The sequence below is a fragment of the Arvicola amphibius genome, chromosome 7, assembly GCF_903992535.2.
Source record: "Arvicola amphibius chromosome 7, mArvAmp1.2, whole genome shotgun sequence".
Lineage (NCBI taxonomy): Eukaryota > Metazoa > Chordata > Mammalia > Rodentia > Cricetidae > Arvicola > Arvicola amphibius.
In genome coordinates, this window is record NC_052053.1 from 91,369,407 (window position 1) to 91,382,177 (window position 12,771).

Sequence of the window (12,771 nt, forward strand, 5' to 3'; positions counted from 1 at the left end):
CTATCTCACCCCACTCCCTACTGAGGGTATCAAGGCAGGAACCATTCAAAGGGATGGTCTGCAGACTCAGAGGTGGCCTGAGTCTGACTGCCTGGATCTCGAAGAGTGACAAGGACAGAACAGTTAATTCATGTTGGAATAAAAGATGCCAAAACTTAGAGCAGAGATGATGTTATCAGGAGCATCCTGTCCTTTGTTGAATGGGGATTTCTTGTGGAGCTGTTGGACACCCAGTTTGGGAGCCCTTATCCCTTTCCTCCATCAACATGGGTCAAGTGTATTCTCTATCACATGGAGGGAGTGAAAATAATATTATTCATTCTTGAGCACCCTAATAAGGAGATATGTTCATATTTTATTTTAAACGAAAGAAAAAATGTGGAAAGCTATAGATGAAGACACACCTAATGTTGACCTTTGGCCTCCACACACAAGCACACATTCATACACACACATGCACCACAAACACAGAAACGCATACATGCATACACACACATGAATAGCTGGAGGGTCAGTGACCTCCCTGCCAAGCTGCCAGCGACATGCCCATCTGCACAGCTCCCCTCATACCAGGCAGTGTTGAGTCACCGTGACAAAGAGAATATGACTGTGGAAGACAAAATATGGACATTCCTGGCCTGGGGTGTGCAGAAAAACAGCCTGTGTTCCCAACCCAAAAGCTGCAAATGTGCTCTTACATGGGATAAGAGACTTGGCAGGTCTGACGGAGTTAGCGATCCTCAAGTGAGGAGAGCAGCCAGGACCCAGTGTCACAACGGCTCAGGTAGGTAAAGGTGCTTGCTCCAGGGCCTGGTGACGTCATTTCAATCCCCAGGTCCCACATGTTGAGAGGAGAAAACCAACTCCCATAAGATGTCTTCTGACCTCCACATATGTACACACACACACACACACACACACACACACACGCACGCACGCACGCACGCACGCACGCACACACATAAATGTGATATAAGAAGGGGTGAGGGGAAATGAAGGTGGATCCTGGCACTTTCCTCTCCTGCAATGCCCACCCCCACCCACACACACATCTAATTCAGTCCTCAAGTTTGCCAACCCATCCTCTCCAGCTCCCAACCTTGGTACAAGCAACAACACTTCTTGCCTGGATGACCATGAAGATACTTGACTGGTATTCCAGATAGCTCCACAGACCAGCTACCACACATTAGACCATGCTGTGCTTCTCACAGGGCCCATGGATGGCTGCCAGTCTCAGATGTCCTGAACACACACAGCTCACTTCTCCCAGCCACTGCCTACAGTCACCCTCAGTCTTGTTCCTGACCGGAGTGCTTATGCCCTGAGGCATATGCAGTTTCCAGGTGTACATCATGTCTTTCTGTCCCTTAACTACCCTTGGCTCACAATGTCCAAACCACTTACCTCCTGAACTTATTATCCAGAACACTACGTACTTCTCCTTAGGACACTTATTCAAGTGTCATTGGAGTTTTATTGTTGTGATTCTCATAACCAAAAAATATGAGCTCCCTCATGGAAGCTTGTTCAACTGTATAACATAGGACCACACAATAAGCACCATGGCCAGGTGAGGGGTCGGGGAGTGCACATTAGACAACACATTAGAGACGACAAACCCCAGTGCCCCAGCCTTGGACACTTGAGCTATGCAGACTTAGAGACACTGCCCTCCCTGCTTCTACTCAAGATTCACATGCCTCCCTGGGGAGACCCTTTCAGTACAGAGAGATTTTTCTTTGGACCCTCAGCTCGCAAAAAACAACATGGAGACATTAATTATGAAAGCTCAGCCTATAGCTTATGTTTGCCCCACTAGCTCTTATAACTTAAATTAACCTATTTATATTAATTACATTTTGCCCTGTGGTTTTTTTTACCTCTCTTCCATCTTGTACCTCATGTTTCCTCTCCATTTTGTCATCTGGCATCTCTCCAGCACCTAGATTCATCTTATCTTCTTCTTTCTCTGCCTGGAAGTCCCACTTAACCTCTTCTTGCCTAGCTATTGGCCATTCAGTTCTTTATTAAACCAATTACAATGACACATCTTCACACATTGTAAAGAAATATTCCACAACACTCCAGCATGACACACCCTGTCCTGACTACACTGGCAGCCAGCTCAGGACACTTCACCTGTGTAGGGGTACCCAAAAGCCTTCTTGCTCATTCTCTCTATGCCATGTCCTGTGTTGTGGAATATTATTTTAAGATATGTTGTATTTGTTTATGTTGTGGAACATTTGTTTTAATGATGCAAAGATGGACTGCATTTTTTACGTTGCATTTGTTTAACTCTGTGAAGCTGTGTTACTTTGCCTGTCTAAAACACCTAATTGGTTTAATAAAGAACTGAAGAGCCAATGGCAATGCAGGAGAAAGGGAGGGTAGGGCTGGTGGGCAGAGAGAATAAATAGGAGAAGTCTGGGAAGGATGAAGGAGTGAGAAAAGACTCATTGACCTTTTCCAATCCCATGAAGTTGCAACCCTTTCCTTCTAACTTGAAATTTCCAAACTATGTTCAAGGTCCACAGCAGTCAACATACACACAGCAACATATAGGTGCACACAGTCAACTAACATATATACCTGAATCTCTACCGAGATTCAGTCTATACCCCGGTTAAAGATGAATGCACACTGGCACATAAGTTGACTCATACTATGTGCTCCTGTACAAATACACATGCATACCCAAGTCTGATTCTCCATCTGGAGTCAGGCTACCTCCCTGATGAGATGTGTATACACATGAGTGTATATGTGCACTCATACAAACATCCATGAAAAAGGACCACCACTAGGCATCAGGTCATTTCCCTGATTAGAAATGTAAACATACACACACACACACACACACACACACACACACATAAACATGCAGATACAATACACATATATACACACAGATATTTGTATGTGTGTACACACAGACATATATACACATTCACACATGCAGACGCATAGACACATATGTGAATGTGCAATATAGGTGCATACATGCACATTTAGACAGACATACACCTACACATACATGCATATGTAGCATACATTCACACAAACATACATGCACAAATGCATGGACGCACATATATGTGAATGCATATGTATGCACATACATGTGTATGCATTCACATGGACAGGCACACACCCACAAGCACACACTTATTCTCTTCCCATGGGGTACAGGCCCCAAGAAGGGCTCTCCTTGAAGCAGGACCTCCCGAGCACATATTGGCACACAGGCCCAAGTTAGGAAATGGATTTGTTCCTGAAGCACCATAAATGAAGCAGCAGGCCCACCTGGCTGACTCATAATCAGCATAAAAAATTGATTAGCCCTTTCCAGATTAAACATTATTGTTTCAGTGGTGAACATAAATCAGCTAGACATGCAGAGCGCACCTCCCTCTGCTGCCCAAGGGCAACATCAGGTGGAAAGCAGGTAAGGAGAAACAATGATGGGGGGCTCTTCCTGGAAGAGAGCACCCCTCCCTCCAGCCACAGCCTGCACACAGAACAGAGGCTTCTCCAGAGGCGCACGCCAGTGCCTGACCATCTGTCCTTGTATTTCCTGAGGCCATCACTTAGCCAACAGCTAATTGGCTCTTCAGGTAACAGGTCAAGGGCAGCCTGGCATAGAAGGCAAGATGGCAGACCCAGGGGAGAGCAGAGCAAGAACAGGCTCACTTTCTCCTGAGTGAGTGTCACCAGTTTCACCAGACTAGGTGCCGCCTCGACCCAGCGGCCTTAACCAGGCCTACCTCCTAACTAAAGTGGGTGTGTCTTTGGAGTCCTGCATGGACCAAGCTCATCTGCCCGGTTCACAGGCTCTGTTCTGAGAGGTGATGAGGATGCTGCAGGCCCTCTGACAGCTCTGGGGGGGCTCAAGGACAGCTGCCAGCTCCCTCCAGAGCAATGGCCACAACATCTGTCCTCTACCCCTGCCCAGCTGGTAACAGTCACACTCTGAGATCTAAGGGCTGGTAGGAGGAAGGACCACCAATGCTGTCCCACTCCACAGACCCGCCCCCTATGACACTGCACTGGTACCTTCTATTAGTTCTTCACTGTGGACTCTCTGCCTAAAGCATCTTCAGATCGGTGCCAGGCTTTGCATGCACATGTACCTGTTCGAGAACACACACTCACACATACATGTGCTATCTATCTATCTATCTATCTAGCTAGCTAGCTAGCTAGCTATCATCTATCTATCTACCTACCTATCTATCTATCTATCATCTATCTATCTATCATCTATCTATCATCTATCTATCTATCATCTATCTATCTATCATCTATCTATCATCTGTCTATCTATCTATCATCTATCATCTATCTATCTATCTATCTATCTATCACCTATCTCTCCTTTGATTTTACTTATATATACTTTACTATACAGCCCCCCACTAATGTCTCCGGGTCTCTGATTCTTCAACTAGGAAGTATGAACGTGAGGATGTCACCTTGACAGGATCTAGGATCACTTAGGAGACAAATCTGGGCATATCTGAGGAAGTTTCTAGATTGAGTTAACTGAGGTACGACAACTCGCCCTAACTGCCAAATCCCAACCACAAGGGCTGAGGAGGTCTTGAGCAGAATGAAAAGGAGAAAACAAAGCTGAGCACAAACACGTACCTCATCCTGCAGCCTAGCTACAAATGCGAACAGCTGCCTCACACACCTGTTGCCGTGACTTCCTTCCCGTGGCTGCCTGTGCCCATGAACTGTGAGCCGAATACATCTATCCGGAAGGTGCTTCGTCAGATGTGTCGTCATAGCAACGGAAATGAACCAACGCTGAGAAGACAACTACCGAGCCCTGTATAGCACCTGGCAGAGGCCACGTTAAGAGTCTTGATCTGTAATGTTACAAAACAAGAGAGGGCGGGGCTCGTTCTCTCCTAGGGGCAAAGCCGTAAAGAGAGTGGAAACGGCCAGGGCCGTCTGGTCCTGGGGGAAACTAACTGTCGTGAGGACGACGTGCAAGGGAGGGGTTGAGAGGAGAGACACTAAGACTCAGGAAGACTACACCCAAGTGTTGTGGAATAATCTTTCTGTGCACTGTGAATATGTGTCACTCTGATTGGCTTAATAAATGGGTGAACGGCGAATAGCCAGGCAGGATTTTCAGGCACAGAGGAAGCTAGGAAGAAGAAGGGCGGAGACACAAAGGAAGCCGGAAAGCAGGATGAACAGTACAGAGATGAGGTAAACAAGCCCCGGGGCAGAACGTAGATTAATAGAGATGGGTTAACTTACATTCTAAGAGATAGTTAGAAACAAGCCTGAGCTACCAGTCAACTACACCAAGTCCTCTTCTGCCCCTCCCCGGGTTCGTGTTCCCCTAGAACTTCAGTGTGTACGATAAGATCCTTAGCAATTAGCTAAGTCAAATGAGGTCATACTGGAACAAGGGGGACCCTAGTGAGGAATGGCCTTCTAAAAAGGCCCGGTGACAAAGGAGTCTGAGGTTCTGGCTGTGCAACTACAAACCAACTCCAGAGATTGGCAGCAGCTGGCAGGAGCTGGAAGAGAAAGGGCAGACCCTCCCTAATTCCTGCAGGGGTGTGTGTGGTTTGTGGTTCAGGCCCAGCTTCCAGAACTGGGGGAGAATGACTTTGTCTTTTCAAGACACCCACCTGGGCAGTCAGTTACTGAAGGCCTGGCAAAAACAACAGAGATGTCTCTTCTCAGACCTGGAACTGCGGTCAGAGGAGGGGGTGGGAACCTGGGATTACCCAGCACAGAGCAGATGCCTACCCCTACACACCAGGGATTCTGTGGCCTGGAGGGATGGATGGATGAAAATATATTTTCTTCAAAGTCCACAGGAGACCACAGGGTCTCAAGGGAGGAGTGAAGGCTCCTTGGGTCCTGGGATCCAGTGATTCCTCAGGACCAGCCTCTCTCTGAGGCACTAAATTTCCACTCTGGACCATGACAGTCCAGGAGGAAGAATACCAGATAAGAGCAGGGAGACATGGGTTCGACTCCCCATTCTGCCACCCAGATGTGCCACACCATGCAAGTTTCCTCACTTAGGATATTCGGGATTGAACAAGAAGGCTTCTAAATCCGTACGACCCGTCAGTCTGGGTTCTTATGGGTTGCTTCCGCCTAATCTACTTATTTATGTACAGACAGTGTGAAAGAAAATAGCTGTTTGTCAAAGCCCAAGAAGACCCAGGAACCAGAAGGTTCCTGCATATGCTTTGAGGGCTCGATACATCGGAAGCACAGCTGACAGTTCCTGGCATTTACCCTACAGCAGGCCCTGTGCTGCGGATGGCGGTGTCTGTTTTTTTAATTGACACGTACTAATTGTGCATACTTATGAGGGTACAGAGATGACATCTCGATACGCACATACAACAGGTGATGATCAAATCAGAGCAATCAGCATGTCCATCACCTGGGCCGGTCCTCATTTCCGTAAACTGAGAACATCCGAAATACACAGTATAATATTGTGAGCTGCAGCCACCCGCCTGAAGAACACTACTGCTTTTCCTCCTGTCAGACTGCAGCTCCATACCCTCGGCCAGCCTCTCCACAGCCCTTCCTCCTCATACCCTTGCTCACCCCTGGTGAGTATTCTACTGGCTACTTTCAGGCGGTGAACTTCTTTGACTTCCATATATGAAAGAAAACCTGCCAGCATTTGCCCTTCAGTGCCTGGCTCATTTCACTTAACACAATGATCTCACAATGACATGTCGCTGCAAATAACAAAATTTCATTCTTTCTTGTTGCTGGATAATCTTCTCTCATATATATGCACCACGTTTTCTTTTGGGCACTTAGATGGGCACCAAATCTTGGCTCTCACGAATACTGCCTGATGACACAGATGTCTCTTTGCACGCTGACTTCTTTAGAAATGAACCCAGCAATGGGACCACCGAATCGTACAGTAGTCTCATCCGAGCATCTTGAGGAACCTCCACACCGTTTTCCACAGTAGATCAGAATGTGCAGGAGAGGCAGGGAATATTGAAACACACCAATAACCCCAGAACCTGGAAAAACTGGGCAATCTAGCCTACATAGCAAGTTCCAGGTAAGCGAAGGCCATACAGCACGAACCTATCTCAAACAGGGAATAAAGTGCGGGAAATTCCCTGTTCTCTATGTCCTTATCTTTCTGGCTAGTATCATTTTAACTGGGGTGAGGTATCTCGTTTCAGGAGATGGGTTGTGAAAAGGTTAAAGGCTGAGGTGGGGTTTTTGCTGTGTATCCCAGGCTACACTTGAACTCACTATGCGTCTCAGGCTGGATGCCAACTTATAGGAATCCTCTGGTTTCCGCCTTCTGCTGGGCATACACTACCACTGATTAGCAACAGTGAGTGTTTTGCTCAAATACTTACTAGTCACATGTGCTGTGTCTTCTTTTGAGATCACCTGTATATTTCTTGCTGTTACTTGTTCTTGTTGCTTTCGAGACAGGGTCTCATTATGTGGCTCTCGTAGGCCTAGAACTCATGTAAACCAGGCTGGCCTGGGACCCATAGAAATACTCCTGCTTCTGCCTCCCATGTGCTGGGATTGAGGGAGCATACATCACATATGTTTCTTAATAAGTCCTTTTCTTTTTCTATTGAGGTTGGGTATGGGGTTTTTATTGTGGATTTTATACCTTCATTGAGTAGATAGCCTGCAGATACTGTCTCCCACTCCGTGGGTTCACTTTAATCTGTTGACTGTTTTCTGTGTAGAAGCTTCTTCATTTGACAAAATCCTGGTGATCTAGTTTGTGCTCTTGTCCGTGCCTTTGAGATCTTACCTAAAACACCACTGCCCCACCCCAGGTTCTGAAATGAAGCATTTCCAAACCGCCTGTATCTTCCAGTCCTTGCCCCAGCCCTACTAATGCACAGGTTCTTCAAACGCCACACCTACAGACGAGGGAACCATGGCTAGAAACAGACCCAGGATGGCACAGAGCATCTGGAACTCAAGCAAGACTCCAAGTCCAAGCCGAATAGACTCTCCATTCACCTAACACACCGCTGCTAAGCACTTCTGGGTGCAAGCCCTGGGCAGTGCCCTGAGGAAATCCCAAGATGCCAGTGCAGAGATGACCAGACTGCAAGGCACAGGATGTGGGTCTATGTCATTAGCTTCAGATCTACAAGACGGTCCATCCAACCTTTCTGAGGAGGTTAGTGAAGGTTTCAAGAAAACGGAAACAACCCAATTCCAGAATTCTGTTGAACAACATTTATCAATACCCACTGTATACCAAGTCCAAGTTGGGCACCATGAGAGAGCCAGTACTGGAAAGTGACCAGCTATAGGTGTCAAAAAGGGTCACTGAGCCGGGCAGTAGTGGTGCACGCCTTTAATCCTAGCACTCAGGAGACAGAGACAGGCAGGTCGCTGTGAGTTACAGAGAAACCCTGTCTCAAAAAAAAAAGTCACTGATCCTGACCAGGGTATCCGAGGAAACCACAGGAAGCTCAGGACCCCTCCTGAAATCACGGCTAACCTAGCAGGCAGGTGGTCATGGTGGTGGCTAGACACGGAGGTTCAAAGAATGGGAACAAATCCAGGGAGCACATGGGGAGAGGAGAACAGAATGACACAGGGCAGATGTGGGAGACGGCTCAGCAGTCAGAGGACTCACGACTCTCATGGAGGACCCAGGTTCAGTCCCCATCACCTATACAATGGCTCTCAACCATCCATAATGCCATCCCAGGGGATCTGACACCCACCTCTGACCACCATAGGTCCCAGGCATGCATGTAGGCAAAAGATTCTTTCACGTAAAACAAATAAATCTAAAAGTAAAAACTAAAAGGACAGGAGCCCAGGGTGGCCCAGGCAGGACAGGCTGCAAGACTGAGAGGTTCAGCAATGCCTGCTCTTCTCACTATGAAGCTCTCTTGACAGCCACGGGGGCCACACGAGCCCAGGTAGATATGACTCATCAAGAAGTTACAATAGACTGGGCATAGTGGGGCATGCCTTTAATCACAGCACTCAGAGGTGGATCTCTGTGAGTTCGAGGTCAGCCCGGCCTACATAGTGAGACCCAAAACAGCCAGGGCTACATAGTGAGACCCTGTATCAAATAAAAAAAAAAAAAGTTGCACCAATCAGAGGGAGACTAGAGAGGAGACTCAGCAGGCAGAGAGGAAGGAGCAGACTGAGAGGACTGGGCAGGAGTTGGGGATATCAAAAGAGGACCAACCAGGCTGTGTAGCCACTGCCTCGCCTCTCCTCCAGTAACTAATGGCAAGCCATCCATTGTGGCTGACATTAATGCTTCCCGCCATCCGTCTCCTACTCATTAAATTACCATTTTGTGGCCAAAATCTCTCCCTCTCATAATTGATAAAAATCTCCTTTTGATGTTTGGCATTATTGGGGGAAAATGTTTTTTATTCTTCATTGTGTTTTTAATATAAATGTATTTTTTATCAAGATCTGCCGGGAAGGCAGGACGAGGACAAGCCAGGAGGAGGGGTACTCTCCTCCCGCCCCACACTGATCCTTCTGCTCCATTCCCAGAACATTCCCTTGGTGGCCTTCTTAGAGACACTCTGGGGAGACAAGCCGGGTGCCGGGACAAACAAGGGTAGCATTCAAGTCAGGAGAAGCAGGTCAAAGGACGGCTGGGCCCAACAATGGGATCTACAGATGACTGCGGGCCAGTGAGGCTACCTGAGACCTGAGAACAGGCAAGCTGACCTCATCGGGCCCCTGCCAGAGTAAGAGCACCCACCGGGAACGGGGAGATGAGCAAGGACTCCCAGGGGCTAACACCATACCTGCACAAGAGGAATTCAGTAAATAACATGTGCATAACAGGAGGACAGGGAGCAGACAGATGGGCACCTGCGTTCAGTCTACCAGTGCTCACCCACAGCGAGGCCACCCTCAGCAGAGTCTACAAGAAAAGAAATGGGAAAAAGGAAGCCCAAAGTCCCAAGGCTAATAAACCAACAGGGAGTTTGGCTCCTGCCCGTTAGTTCAATATAAACATCAAGTGTCATGTGAGAACAGAACCAGGGGTCCAAGTACACAGCTCACCTCGAGGGCCATGTGGAGAACTGGGGAGGTTTATCTGGGCACCATCCTGGCCTGGCCACTGTGTCCAGACATCAGAGCGAACGCTACTCTAGATGGAATTTTCTCTTTGGTTCTTTTGTCCGGTGCTGAGGTCAAAGCCAGGGCCTTGCGAAAGCTAGGCAAGCACTTTCCCACCAAGCTACACTGGAAATCCAAAAGCTGGCCCTTGGGTTTTGAGACACTGTCTCACTGTGTAGACCAGGCTGGCCTCCAACTCTCAATCCTCCTGTCTCCACCTCCATAGTTCTGGGATTGCAGAACTTCCCATCCAATTTATTAGGAAAACAGGTTGCCCTCCATATGTGTGTGGGCCTTGTGCAATTAGATGATATCCCTGAAGCAAGAGGGAACTCTGCCAGCAGATGGCCTTCACATTTGAACCTGAACTACAGCACTGGCTCTTGCAGAAGATTCTGGCAGGGCCGCTCTGCCAGCTTTGGACTTGCTAACCTCTATAATCACATAATCCAATTTTTAAAAAGCCAATGTATCTCTCTATTTATTTACATACATGCATATTATACATGCATATAAAAATACATATATTTATCTCCGTTCAGTTTCTCTGACTAACCCAGAGTAACACGGGAATGCAAATGTCCCCAGCCCTGGCGGAGAGCTAAGAGCCTGAAGGAAGAGCGGCCTGCAGAGGACATTTTGTCCTACTTCCCACCAAGGTCACCCCGAGCCAGCTGCAGTCCTGTGTGTCCCTATCCGGGCTATCCCCTCCCCTACCTGCCCTTCCTTCCTGTCTTTGTTCTGGCTGGTCTTGCACCCCACCGTGTTGTCTCTCTGGCCACTACTCCCAGGTTGAATAATCAACTGACATCTTTAGGGCAGGAGCGTCTTCTCTCTTCTTCTGAACTTTCTATCCGACCCAAGAAAAACAAGACAAACAAACCATCCTCCACATGTTCCTGTGGGCGTATCTACCTCGTCCTCATTGACACCCCAAGATCTCTTCCGAGTCTCCATAGAAACTCCAGGCACGTATTCCACCAAGAACACTAAACACCTGCAACATATAACACTCATGAAAACATGATGCACTCAACCCTGGCAGCGATGGGAATCCATACAATAAAGCTGCTTCTATATTCCTACACTCCTGACAGTGGAGTTCAAGTGCAGAAGACTGACATAAACGTGTTCCAGAGGACAGAAGCCACACAAGGGCTTCCCTGAACAAAGGCATTCCCAATCGACTCTAGCCAGTGACCTCATTCTCTTTAGCTTCTCACACAGTCCCAGAGGTGAAAATCTATATTCCATAACAACAATAAACCTCCATCATTTCTCCTTTGATTGCTCTGTTTTGTTTTTCTGTATGTGAACAAAGTTTCATTATACAGCCCAGACTGGCCTCAAACTCATGGTCCTCTGATGTGGGATGTCCTTCTGTATATGTGTTGCTTTTATTGGTTAATAAATAAAGCTGTTTGGTCCAATAGCTTAGCAGAGTAAAGTCAGGCAGGAAATCCGAACAGAGATATAGAGAGAGAGGAGGCAGAGTTGCCATGTAGTTGCATAAGGAAGAAGACACTCTGGAACCTTACTGGTAGGCAACAGCCTCATGGCGATATACAGATTAATAGAAATGGGTTAATTTAAGATGTAAGAATTAGTTAATAAGAAGCCTGCGCTAATAGGCTAAACAGTGTTGTAATTAATATAGTTTCTGCGTGATTATTCAGATCTGAGCAGTCTAAGTTTACAGTTCTCAGCCTCTGAGTGCTAGGATTATGGATGTCCATACTGTGTACATGCTTGGATCATTTGTTGAATGAAATGTGATACATCCTGACGCACCTGTTTATGGGCAGGCACACACACACACACACACACACACAGACGTGTGTGTGTGTGTGTGTGTGATCAAAGATGGCCAATAATCATTATCCCTTCCTAAGTTCCACGATCCCCAAACCCACTTGTAAAAGAGGGCCACATCTCTGCACTACTGAGCCAATCAGGCTCAGTTTCTCAATGGCTTCCCTGCTCCACTAGCTACATGTCAGTCCCTTCCGTCTTCCTTTGTCCAGAACCCCTTCCAAGTCCTTCACTCCCTTGAAGGCCCTTCAAAGCATGGCCTCAGCTCCTAAACACTAAACTCTAGTCAATAAGGCTCAGTCACATCCTGCCTGTTGCCTCTCCTATGACTACACCTTTGCTGAGCCTGTGTCATCTATCCATGAGCTCCTCCTCCCATCTGCAACATCTCTAGCACCACCAATCATCGAAGAACCTTGGTCAGATACCACTGGTTTCAGAAGATCTCTCTGCTTGAATGGAACCCCTCTCTTGAAAACCCCTTGGATCCTTGTATGACTGGGCATTTATTGCCTAGATCAGTCTATCTCCTGCCATGGGGTCTGGAATGACGTAAAACCATTCCACATCAGGATCAAAAATAGTTCCCTTTTCACATACTCCAGCTGTTTCTAGAAGCAAGGAAAAAAAAAAGAAGAAAGGAAATGGTGTCGAGCCATCCAAAAGGCTGTTAGAACTGGTGGGAGGCCCCAGAGGGTACCTCCCCAGGTGAAGAAGATGTAAGGATGGGTTCATGGTTGTCCAGGGGACTCATACATGAGGCCAAAGACTGAGTGGGAGCAGGAGGTGCAGAATTCTTGCCTCATGATTAGGAAACAAAGAGAGACAGGATGGGGCTGACAA

At 47.3% G+C, this 12,771-nt stretch overlaps 1 protein-coding gene across 3 annotated transcripts in view; it reads right to left on the reverse strand.

Moving 5' to 3' along the window:
* Adck1 (aarF domain containing kinase 1) overlaps positions 1 to 12,771 on the reverse strand; it is a 92,829-nt gene that overhangs the window by 42,114 nt on the left and 37,944 nt on the right. The window lies entirely within an intron of this gene.